Source organism: Nicotiana sylvestris, chromosome 3, assembly GCF_000393655.2.
Source record: "Nicotiana sylvestris chromosome 3, ASM39365v2, whole genome shotgun sequence".
Lineage (NCBI taxonomy): Eukaryota > Viridiplantae > Streptophyta > Magnoliopsida > Solanales > Solanaceae > Nicotiana > Nicotiana sylvestris.
The window spans coordinates 215,363,372-215,376,922 of record NC_091059.1 but is presented as its reverse complement, the minus strand read 5'-3'; the positions used below and the strand labels follow the sequence as shown (position 1 = coordinate 215,376,922).

The window sequence follows — 13,551 nt, the reverse complement described above, 5'->3', positions numbered from 1 at the left end:
TTCCCTAGCCGGGATTTTATTTAAATATTATTGATTCCCTTTCCTAAATTGTTTGTGATTGTTTTTTGGGTGAGGAAGAGTGTAAAGCACGAAGGGTGATGTCGTACATGATATTTGTGAGAGAGTATAAAGCACGAAGGGTGATACCGTGTATGATTTTGAGAGTGTTAATACACGAAGGGTGATGCTGTACCGCACGATGTACAATTTCGTGCCGATTATATCGATTTTATGGTGAGGACGAGAGTAAAAGCACAAAGGGTGATGACTTGCATATTTTATTGATTCTTATGGTGAGGACGAGAATAAAAGCACGAAGGGTGATGTCGTGTACTTGTCTTTTATTTCTGATTCTTGTTGGTAATTGAACTTTGGTGACCCTTATATTTATCTGTTGTTCTTCTGTTATCATTTGTTGTTCCCCGCAGCATGATCCCCCCATCCTATCATTAATTGTAAAGTTTTGCTTTTATTTTCCGTTGTATATATGATTTAACTACACAGGTTTATTTGGTAGTCTGGTCCTAGCCTCGCCACTACTCCGCTGAGGTTAGGCTAGGCACTTACCAGCACATGGGGTCGGTTGTGTTGATACTATACTCTGCACTGTGTGCAGATCCCGGTACTGGAGCATACAGACCTTAGCTTTGGGTTGCTGCCTTCAGTCCATTCGGAGATCCGAGGTAGTCCTGCAGGCATCCGCAAGCCCTGGCGTCTCCTTCTATCCTTTCGTCCTGTTTCATTTATGTATTTCAAAGACAACATTGTATTTATTTTTTGGACCCTTATTTGTGGTATTCCTAGACTGTCTGTGAAATTGTGTTACCTGTTCTGGGTAGTTTATGTTTAAGGATTGATATTTGTAATATTTAATGGTTATATTATGTTCTTCCGCTTATTAAATTCTGCTGTTTATATAATGTTGGTTCTTAATTGTTAAAGGATTAAAAAAAAGGTAAATAATGCAAATGATTGGCTTGCCTAGCTTTTACTAGTAGGCGTCATCACGACTTTCGAGAGTGAAAAATCCGGTTCGTGACAAGAATCAGGCAGAAAACAAGATGAAAATTTAGAAGTAAAAGACAAATCAAAATAGCAAACAACAAGTGAAAAAAGAAAAATATCCAATATAAGAAGTATATAAGTTAAAGTTGATCGTGCCTAAATTTTTCACGGAATAAAGCAAAAATCCATTTTAGGATTCACCGAACAATCATGACTTAAATGCTGACTATAATGCTTATAAGGATTTGTATCCTTCTCCTAATGATGACTTAATCATACTATTGTTGTAATTTCAAACTATAAAATACGTGGAGATGAATTCATGAATAAGATAGTAAATTTAGAAGATAATTAAATTTAGAAGATAATTCTAACATAGTTCAAGAACTAGATAGAAACACTTTCGATATAACCTGCCATTTTGACTGAGAAAGAATTAATGTGAGTATAAAGGAATTCTTTTTTAAAAAAGTATTCATAAAATCATTTAGTAACATCAATTTTGTCAAGTTAATAATTTTTTATATTTTTTATAAATATGTTAAAATAATTATTACAAAGAAATTAAAAATAGGGGAGACAAGTCTAATATTATAAATCACAAGGAGGTCAATATTATGATGCAAAAACTTGGAGGGGGCATGTGATATTAGCCCTTTTTATTGAGAAAATTAAAATAGCCAAGTCACTTTTTCGGCTAAAAATAATGGCATCTTCCGACACTTTTGTATTTCTGTTAACTTAACTTTAGAAATATATTTTTATGTTACAAAAAAATAGAAAAATAACTTTAAATACCATCCTAAAAGTGGCTAACACATCCAATTTGTATATTCTTATTTTTATAATAAAGTAAGTATTTGTGCATGTTGGAAAAAGAAGACCTTCTTCTATGCACAAATTCCTTGTAGCCTAGATTAGGAATAAAAATTGAAGCCCAAATATGAATCACTTTCCTTTCAAATTTTGCCAAAATTCTCTCTGTGGTAGTTGCCTTTGCGATTAGCACTTACCTACCTCTCCTCAGTCTCAAATCCCAAACCAAGAAAATAGAGCAATTAGTGTCATACCCTTTTTTCACCCCCAAAAGATATATTATATTATTAGTGTCATACCCTTTTTTCACCCCCAAAAGATATATTGTAGTATGGACCGTGGGTTAAAGAGTTTTTTCAATTAAAGTGACAAATTTGAATAGCGATTATTTTATTTAGAGAGCCGCTATTTGGAATTGATTTTTGGGTGCTTCAAGTCACCTTTTATTTGAATCCCTAGTCAAATGAAGGTTTGACTCTATTATTATTAGTAAGCGAAAATATAGTTCGGATAAGGAATTATGTTGATCGGGAATAAGGTGTAAGGCATTCCCCGAGCCCCGCGGTTCTAGTACGGTCGCTTTATTGACTTGAATTTGGCTTGAATTAATTAGGTATAAAATGTACTTGATTCATTTTCATGTTTGCCTATATCTGCTTTTACTGTTGATGACTTTATTAATCTCAAACTAGGACGAGTATCCCCGACCCTAGCTCACACTAACTAAGACGAGTATCTCCGACCTTAGTTCGTGTGTTGCACCTAAAATTGGAGCCTACTCGAAGTTAATTAAATAAATTTTTTATTTATTTGAAAGAATTGGAACAAGACGTGTCCTCACGACTTTTTCATTTTATTTATATCTTTATTCCAAAGCGAGTCTTCCCAACATTAATTAATTTTTGTTAAAACAAATTACTTTTGAGTTAGTCATAATCATTTATGATTGAGTAATTGAGTTATTTTTATAAATAAATAAAACATCTAATCTTATTGAATTTATTTAATGGACAAAATCTAATTTTATTTATCTAGTGGACTAATAAAAAAGTAACATAATACTTAAGAAAGAAAAAGAGAAGTTATTTTGCTTCTTTTTGGAGAGTTAACTACAATATTATAATTTTTTCTAAAACAAAGAATTAACTAGCTTATGCTTAGCAACAACACGACTCAACCACTGCTTCTAATTCAGATGCAAAAGCAAAGAACCAACTTGATATTGAGTGAAATAGAGCATTCAGAGACTAAAGAAAATAACAAACCACAATCTGATATAAGCCTTTTTCCAAAGTTCAAACTGCACTGGAACTAATTTACAACCAAAACAACATATTAGCTCACAAGGAAACTGAACTATTTTAAATTGAACATTCTAATATATATCACTGTTTCCATCTTATACACTCTCGCCTAAAAAATATTACATAGTACGAACATATCAATTGGAAAACACAATAAACCTCTTTAGATTAACAAAGCAATTTCTCACAAACACAAAGTCAAACAATGGAGCACTTAAGAGCGAAAAAAAATAATATTAAGACATGGCGTCAACTAAAAATTTGAAGGATAAGTTACAACTACAAAAGATTTATTAAGCATGCTTCCATACCAAAATTATACAAGAAATAAAATACTTTCAAACTTATAATAAACTGGAGGGAACTCAAATAGCTTCATTTCCATTCATTTTTAATCCAAAGATTACAGTAGCATGTTAGGAATACCTGGATAAGAGAAAAGCAAAGATCGGTGATGAATGAAACAGAAATTCCAGCAACAATGACAGCAGAAACAACAATAAACCAGTAGTGAATCCGTATTAAAACAGCCCAAAAATCTCACTAAAACCAGTGATTCTTTAAGAGAAGGAACTCAAAATCAAACTCTAAGACTCTTATATGTTTCTGAAAGATTTTGCACTCTAAGGCTCAACAAAAAACTCAGAACATTCAGCTTACTCGTTATGTGTTCAGTTGCTGATTTTCTCTCAAGTTTTTGTATATTCAAATAACTCTAAGGGGTCGTTTGGTAGGGTGCATAAGAATAATGCTGAATAGGGTGTATTAGTAATGCTGATATTAGTTATGCTTGCATTAGTTATGTTGGTATTAGTTATGCTGACATATTTCTTATTCATTGTTTAGTTTGATCTATTAAAGCATTGCACAATTTCTAAAAGAATTGTTTGCTTACAAAAATGCCCTCAAAACTAGTTCACACTCTAACTTTTTTAAAAAAACATATGTTGAGAAATATTTTTATATGAAAAAGTTTACAAAAAATTATTTGATTTGTCTACCTATATTGTAAAATAAAATTAAACATTTATTTATAAAAAAAGAAAATATGCTAAGTATTTATTTATTTACTAGGGATATAATTTTATTTCTCACTATTTGGGTTATTTTGAACTTGCATTAATATACTAACTAGCATATTTTAATCAAACATAAATTTTGAAGGACACTTTTGTCTTTAACTAAGCTAATGCATGCATTAAAATTCATTCATTGCTAATACCATTGTTTTCTATGCATTAGTTATGCATAGGACAATACCAAATATGATGTATAACTAATGCTTGCATAACTAATCCATGAGTTCAAAATGTGTATCAAACAATGTATTATTAATACACAAAGCTAATTCATGCATTATTTTATCTAATGCATCCTACCAAACGACCCCTAAAGATGTGTGTAATGTGTTAGAGTGTAATATGTGTCCAGAATGTGTAAAGATGATGTAGTCTTTTATAGGAGAAGAGGCAATGCATGCATGATTGAATTTTTTTTATAGGACATATTTTTTACCTAAAATCTGCTCTAACTATTCAAAGGACAGACTTTTGGTTCAAAAATCTGTCCAAAGGATAATTTTTTCACTAACTGTAAATAGTACTAGGAGCAGTATACTCTAAATAGTCTTTAAACAGTAAAAAGCATCCAAACAAGTACCCTACTCTCATGATCAAACATATCTACTCTTCAGCTTTTCAGCAAATAACAGTACCACCCTACTTGCTCACACACAAATCAGATTCAAACAACTATGGGCAGCCAAAATAGAAACAAATAGAAGTAATACTCAAACTAACTAGATTAAAACGATTTGATTTGTGCAAACTAACATGGAAAAACTGAATTCACCAACTAAAGTGCGAAACAGAAATTAAACAAGCATTGTCAACTATCCGACAACGACTAACAACAACTAAATAAATGATTATTAATAGTAGCTAATCAGAACCTAATCATATGGAAAAACTGATTCACTTGCGATCAGAGAAATGATTCATGGCTAAATCAAGCAAACAATTAAGCGAATACGCAAACTGAACGTGATCTATCGAATTGACACTGATCAGAACGAGCAATTAACTATCAATAAGAAATACTCCATCCGTTTCAATTTATGTGAACCTATTTTTTTTAGTCCGTTCCAAAAAGAATGACCATTTTCCCTATTTGGAAATAATTTACCTTTATGCAATAATTTATAGCCACACAAAATATATGTGCTTCATTTTACCACCACAAGTTCAAAAATCTTTTCTCTTTTCTTAAACTCCGTACCCAACTAAATGGGTTCACATAAATTAAAAGGGGAATATACAATTAAACTAAACCTAAACCCAATTACAGAAGCAACAAATTAGAAAAATAGAAGGGGAACTATGATATTACCACAAAACGGGATTCGATACTATCTTGGGTAGTGAGGAGGTGTCGAGCACCTCGAACAACAGATGTCTGACCTTAGAACGCTTGTTTCATTTTGGTAAACGCTAAATTCAATGAATTAGGAGTCATACCAAAAGGAAACGGGTGTCCTTAGGTCGAATATATTTTAAAACAGAGGGCTAAGGTGGTTTTAGGGGCAACAAGGGTGGTGGCAGAGGCGACGAACAGTGAGGGCGGTTGGCTCGCGGTAGTGTGCTTTTAGGGGTGAAATTGGTAGAAATGGATAGATTTCGTTGAGATCTATCCATTGTAGGTGTTATGGTGTGGGGCAGCTAAAACTCGAGAAATTTTGAGGAAAGGGGGCGGCTAGGGTTTCGATTTTTGCTAGATTCGCGGAGATTGTGAGGGAGTTTGAGGATTTGGGGTATGAATATGAAAAGAGGAGGTTGATATTGGGGGGAGGGGTGAAAGTTTGGGTGTGATTGGACCACCACCGATGGCAGCGCACGGTAATGGCAGTGGAGGCGGCTTAAGAGAGGGTGAGAGGGAGGAGGGAGTGAAGAGAGAAGAAGAAGAGAAGAACTAGGGAAAAATTAGGGAAAATTTCTGATATACGAGGCCTTAAATACATGTTAGTGGAATGAATTTGGAACATTGGATTAAGAGAGATTGGATGGCTGAGATTGGATCTCTGATTCATTAAGTAAAACGACGTACTTTCACCATGAAACTACACTGTTTAGCTCATCTCCCTAGCTGGCCTCATCCGGATCGGGTCAGTGATTTGGTCCGATTATTTTGGCCCATTTCAATTAAAAATGCAACTTAGCCCACCCTTTTATTCCCTTCTTAATTAAACTATAATCAAATCTTAAAACCTACACATACACATAATAAACATAAAAGAAGGAAAGAAAAGAGCCAAAATTAGGCATTTACAATTAGTTGAATCTTTATTTTTCTTTATCAACTTTTACCCATTGTTGATCATTCTCATGCCCGTAATAAAATATAAGGATGAAAGACTTAACGTACAATAAAGCTCTTCTCAAAATCTTAACTTTTACTATTTTTTGTTATGTTATATGTATTTGGTTATGAACATTGATGATATTTTTTCAGAACTCTAAACAAATGCTTTCTCGCTCTCTCTCTCTTTTAAGAATGCTAGCTTTTTTGAGCTAGTTTTGACCAAAATCTAACGATTTTAAAGCAAATTTTATGGAAGCTACTCATGATTTTAGACATTTTTCCTCTGATTTTTGACTTATCATTAATATCTCTTCTCAAAAAGTTTTTTTTATTATTTTTAATTTAGAACTGGGTTTTCACCAATGTAAATGAGAATAATTCCTGTAACTTTCCTTCAGATTTTTATAATTGGGTTCAATTGCCATTTGAAATATGTAAATGTATTTGGAATTACATTTATCACATATACAACGAAATCGCAGATCATCAAGGAAGGTTAATAAAGAGTACTCCAATATATATGTTTAGATTATTAATTTGTTACATGAAATCTTCAATTAACTTCATTGTCTGCTTCCACACTTGACAAATCTAAGGAGGAAAATAGTGGCGGCAAAGAGTTTCTTAAAGGAGACGAAATGAGGAGGATGGGTTGCTGGGGAATAAGACAAAATGAGGGGGGTTCATCGCGGAAGATGCTTGGGGGAGGGGGGGATTCTTGTTTTTCTTTTAACATTTTTTTAAAACTTATTTAAGTTGATATAACGACCGGTCGTTTCATGAGTTACCGCTCTGTTTCCCCTATTTCTGCTTCTTATTGTCTTGTTCAGTTGTATTATATGTTATCGGGTTGATTGGTTCGGATCCGAAGATGTTTTGAAAAGGAATGAGACACTTAGTCTCTTTTGAGTAAGCTTAGGTTGGAAAAGTCAACTGAATATTGACTTATGTGAAAAATGGCTCGGATATGAATTCTGATGGTTCAGATAGATTCGGTAGGTGATTTGAAACTTAGGAGCATGATCGAAATATTTTTTGGAGGTACGAAGTAAATTTAGGCTTGAATTGTCGAAATTGGAATTTTGGCGTTTTCCGGTTCATAGGGGAGATTATGATATAGGGGTCGGAATAGAATTCCGGAAGTTGGAGTAGGTCCGTTATATCATTTGTGATGTGTGTGCAAAATTTCAGGTCATTCGGACGAGGTTTGATAAATTTTTTGATCAAAAGTGAAATTTGGAAGTTTTTGAAATTCTTAGGCCTGAATCCGATGATGATTTGGTGTTTTGATGTTGTTTTGAGCGTTATGAGGGTCAGAACAAGTTTGAATGATGTTATGGAATATTTTGGCATGTCTGGTTGAGGTCCCGAGGGCCTCAGGTGAGTTTCGGCTGGTTGAACGGATCAAATCTTGTTGTGGAAAGTTGCAGAAAATCTGTTGGTGGTGTTGCAGACTTTTGGCCTTCGCGTTCGCGAGAGGGCTCTCGCGATCGCGAAGGGATGAGTAGTGAGGCTGGAAATTTGGCTTCGCGTTCGCGAAGTGGGTCCCACATTCGCGAAGGGAAAGGCTCAGTGGTCATCGCAAACACGATGAGTTTCCCGCATTCGCGTAGAGTATATGGGAGCAGCTGGGGTCCAGGTCCATTTGTGCTTCGCGTTCGCGAGGTAGAGGTCGCATTTGTGACGGATTGAGGAGCTGAAGCTTCGCGTTCGCGAAGAAGGATTAAGTGGTCAACGGATTTTTGCTTCGCGAACGCGAGGCGTTGACCGCATTCGCAAAGAAGGAAAGGGTCACCTGGGCAGAATGTTTAAATAGCCATTGTCCGCGATTTTGGGTCGAGCTTTCACAATGTTTGAGCGATTTTGGAGTTTTTTAAGAAGGATTGAAGAAGAAATCAAAGGGAAACACTTGAAGGTAAGATTTATGGGCTTAATACTCGATCCTATTGTGATTTCTACCTAATTAAACATGAAATTTGTGGAATCTAAAGCCTAAAATTGGAGAGTTAGGGCTTGGAATTTTAGACTTTGATTTGAGGATTTGAGGGGTCGTTTGTGGTCGGATTTTGATGTATTTGATATGTATGAACTCGTGAGAGTGTAAGGATTCTAGTTTTGTGATTTTTTTCGAAATCTGAGATGTGAGCCCGGGGGTTGGGTTTGACCAATTTCGGGATTTTTGATATAAATTGGTTATTTTCGAGTGAGCTTTGTTCCATTAGCATATTTTGATGGTATAAATCTATTTTTGGTTAGATTTGGAGCATCCGGAGGCCGAGTCGAGAGACAAAGACATCACAAGCTAGAGTTTGAACGGGATAGAGGTAAGTAATGATTGTAAATGTTGTCCTGAGGGTATGAAACCCCGGATTTCACATCGTTGTGCTACTTTGAGGTGACACACACACTAGATGACAAGTGTGGGATCGTGCACCGTTGGGGATTGTGATTTAGTTCGTCCCGTATGACTGTTAAATCGCATATTTGATTGAAAACTGTTTGATATCATTGTGATTTGGAAAGTATTATCATGTTTTAGGCTAAATGCCATGTTTGGGCCTCGTGCCAACTATTTTGGCCCTTTAGGGGATTTTTACTACTATTCATCACTGTTTGACTTCATTTTTGTACTCAGTCATGCTGTATTCTACAGTTTTCATAACTCAGTCATATTTACTCTGTTTTGATATTTTAGATGATATTGTTGGGTTGAGCATCAAGTGTTACTGTTGCCCGAGTGGCTTGAGAGATTTCTGACTGAGTGAGGCCGAGGGCCTGTGTTGTGAGGATATTATGGGATTGGGGTGTGCGCCGCAACAGTGTTGTACTGATTCATGTTATGAGGCCGAGGGCCAGTTTGATTATGCCACGAAATGGCTTGTTATAGCGCTTGAGCTGTAAGAGCCCCTCCGAAGTCTGCACACCCCCAGTGAGCGCGGGTACCCAGTGTGAGATGCATGTGATATTGCCCGAGGGGCTATTGTTATTTCAATATATTGCCCGAGGGGCTGATACGAGTGATTGTGAGGTAGCTCGAGGGGCTGGTTCTGTTGATATTTTGCCCGAGGGGTGGTTATGGTATTTGTTTTTGCCCGAGGGGCTGGTCTTTGTTTCTATCCTTTTCTCATTGTTTTCATCACTCGTTTGAACTACTGAAAGATGTTTTAAAAAAGTTTTTACTGTACTGAGACGTTTTTTATGAGTTTACTGCTTTACTGCATTGTTCTGGATTTATACTGTTTTGTTGTAGCACTATGTTGTGGTTTACGTGTTTTCTTACTGCTCAGCTGTCTTTACTTTTATTACTTACTGAGTTGGCGTACTCACATTACTCCCTGCACCTTGTGTGCATATCCAGGAGTCTCAGGTCACGCTAGCGAGTGCTGATTGTCTTCTAGCAGGCTTTTCGGAGTTGACTAGGTAGTTGTTTGGCGTTTGCAGCCCAATGCTTCTCCTTCCTATCTTTATTTCGCTTTGTACTAGCTTTGTATCATACTATGTTATCTTTTCATATTCCTAGACGAGTTGTAGATGTTCATGACTGGTGATACCCCGATGTCGGGCTGTGTTTTTGGTTTCCGCACTGTTTTATCCTACTTTATTCTATGGGATTTTAGCTTATTAATGTCTTTAAATGACTTATTATACTTGATTAGTTGGCATTTAGAGTTTGTGTCGGCTGGCTAGTTTCACGATAGGCGCTATCACGACCAGATCCATTTAGGGTCGTGATAGTTAAATCCACGTGTCCGCATTTTATTTGTCACTTTGGTATGTGAATGACACACATCCCGTGTGCTAGACTGCCTATCAAGTTTGTGTATAAATGACACATTTGAGATGTGGTTAGAGTGTTCAAATGGAACAGACTTAAAATGAAGTGTCTAGGTGAAAGGTGTGAACAACTTTAAAGGGCTGCCATGTATTTTGCCTTGTTAAAAGTTACATAGGTTCTTTTAATAGCGGATGAAAACATACAGGGGGATAGACAATAAAATGTTGTAAGAGTATGTGAGACACTGACCTCACCATAATGTCAGAGCTGAAGTTTACAAATTACACGTGACGTGAAAAAGGAATTAGTACAATTTTGTTCCTACTGCTAAAACCACTTTCTTAAAAAGGTATAAAAGAACTAGGGAACAAACCATTTTATTACTTCCTCCGTTTCAATTTATGTGAACCTATTTCCTTTTTGGTCACTGCCAAAAAGAATGACCCTTTTCCTTATTTGGAAACAATTTACCTTTATGCAATGATTTATAGCTACATAAAATATATGTGTCTCATTTTACACCACAAGTTCAAAAGTCTTCTCTCTTTTCTTAAACTCCGTGCCCAGTCAAATGAATTCACATAAATTGAAACGGAGGGAGTATTTATTACTCCCTTCGTTTCAATTTATGTGAACCTATTTCCTTTTTGGTCTGTGCCAAAAAGAATGACCCCTTTCCTTATTTGGAAACAATTTACGTTTATGTAATGGTTTATAACCACACAAAATATACGTGACTCATTTTACACCACAAATTCAAAAGTCTTCTCTCTTTTCTTAAACTCCGTATCCAGTCAAATAGGTTCACATAAATTAAAAAAGAAGGAGTATTAAAATAAGGTGCTAATGCCGCAAAACTAGCTGTAGTAGTACTCTAGTTCATGTATAGAATAATGACCGAAAATGTCACCTCAAAACCTATGTGCAACAATTTCGCTTTTGCCTCGCGACGAATTTGGAATGTCTTCATAACTAGAAGTCTAGAACGGGACAGAGAGATGGCAAGTGACCATGATTTGCATTTTTGCTAGGAAGGGAACTTTTACTTGTAAAAATAGTACGGTATAGCCAGTTTTCGGACTGGTCATTCAAAAATAGTCAGCGTTTATCAAGTCAATAAAAAATAGCCACTGTTTTGCTGCAACAGAAATCGGTCCAGCATAATATACTAAAGTTCGGTGCACTTGTGTATAATATGCTGGACCGGTATACTTTGTTGGTTCCAACATAATATACTGGTGACTAGAGCACCGGTGCTCCAAACTCCAGTATATTATGCTGGACTGGTATACTTGCCGGAACTCTAGTATATTATGCTGGAGTGCTAGTGTACTTATGCTGCAACTCCATCATATTATGCTGGAGTTCCAGCATACTTATCCTGGAACTCCAGTATAATATGCTGGAGTTCAAGCATACTTATGCTGGAACTCCAACATAATATATTGACATATTTTTCGGGTTTTGAACAACGTTTTCGTTCATATTTATCTTTACATGAAAAGTGGCTAAATTTCGATTACTTTTGAAATTGGGCTATTTTTGAATGACCAGTTATAAATCTGGCTATTTTTGAATTTCTCCCCTTTTACTTGGGCCAAAACTGGGCTGACGCAGTAAGAACGAATTTGGGCGGCCCAAATACTCAATTTTATTTTCAAACAGCCCTAGCAATAAAGATAACGAAATAGTTGGAACTTGAATAAAAAGTAGTTTAAAAGTATATTTTATGTAGTTCAAAAGTAATGGAGTAGATGAAAACAAAGGAAATTTGTCTTGTTTATAACTAACCTGAAATAAAAAGGTAAAACCTTGATATTTGTCTAATATGATTATCATTTTTCTCCACCTACTTAGTAATTACAATTATCATCACTAATAAATCAAATTTTTTGGTATTGCTTACCTTGTTCTCAAACTCAAAGGCGTATTAGGATTAAACTCAACAAGCCAAGTATTAGAAGGAATATTCTATTTCTTATATTTAAATCATTTATAATATAATTTAATAATAGACTGAACAGTCTTATGTTAAACTTTATGTCGAATTTGTTTATTGTTTATACAACTACAGTTCTAAACATGAGAATACTCCTATCTTTTAGTACTAATATAATAAGAATAACTAACTAGACTAACAATCAATATTAGCTATAAACTCAAACAAAAAACTCATTTCGTATTGAAAAATTAACCTAAATAGCGACACACCTAATCGCTTAAATTAAAAATAATCGGCGAATATATAATATATAATTCATATAAAATTTATGAATAATCATATGTGTATAATCTAAATATACCTACTAAAAAAAGTAAATAGTGAATTCATCTGGCTTTATGTGTAAACCCCTATTATAATGGGAAACTTACACAAATGTCCCAAATAAATCTCAACTTACTAACCTCTAGCCATTAATTATAGACTTACCAAAACTAGCCAACAAAAATTGAAAAACCAACTAATAGGGTTCTTTCTCTCAAAGAATCACATGCAAAAATCACCTTTCATATTTTTAAGCGTGATTAGCAACACTAGATATAAGATGGAAAGGAAATTTTATGGATGAGGTAGCAAATAAGGTGATGAAATACCAAAAATATATATAATATTCCAAAAATCTAAACAAAAAAGGAATTTTTTCAATGGGTATTGTTGAAATTCATTGAGAATATATCGATAAGTCAATATACAAAATTTGAGGAAGATTGGAGGTGATTTGGACTGGTTTTGTATCAAAATTTGTAATTAAATCGAGTTCAAAAAAGTCTTCTGCGATACATGTATTAAACATGTATCACGCATATATCTCACACACAGGTATACATGGATATACATGTGATACACAATAGATACAAATATGATACATATGTGATACACAAATGATACACAGTGTGATACACATATCATTTTTTTCATGTTCAGTTTTTACCAAATTTTTAATTCAAACCACCTCAAAACTTCACCAAATCATCCCAAAAATGAGAAAGCTCCTTAAGTTGTGCCAAATCTATTCTAATAACACCCACTCAAAACAAAGCAAAAATTTGATATTTTTTTGCTACAAATAGCTAATTGGCTAATTTGGTTAATATTAATAATATTTTATCAATTGACCAATTTTTATAATGAGTTACCTATAAATGGATATAGCTGGTAATTTCCCTATTATAATGGGTTTTCATAAAAAGAGTATTTGGGCCAGTTAAAAAAGAAGACACAGTTACAAGCCCAAATCCCTTGTAGTGAAGCCCAAATATAAATCACTTTCCGCGTTAAACCTTTGCTAAAAC

General features: G+C 34.6%; 1 long non-coding RNA gene across 1 annotated transcript; it reads right to left on the bottom strand.

Moving 5' to 3' along the window:
* Positions 1 to 3,341: 3,341 nt before the first annotated feature.
* Positions 3,342 to 6,093, bottom strand: LOC104221228 (uncharacterized). The gene is made up of 2 exons (XR_709671.2): positions 5,514 to 6,093; positions 3,342 to 3,551 (listed from the first exon to the last, which is right to left on the bottom strand). It is a non-coding gene; the product is annotated as an uncharacterized lncRNA (long non-coding RNA).
* Positions 6,094 to 13,551: the final 7,458 nt, after the last annotated feature.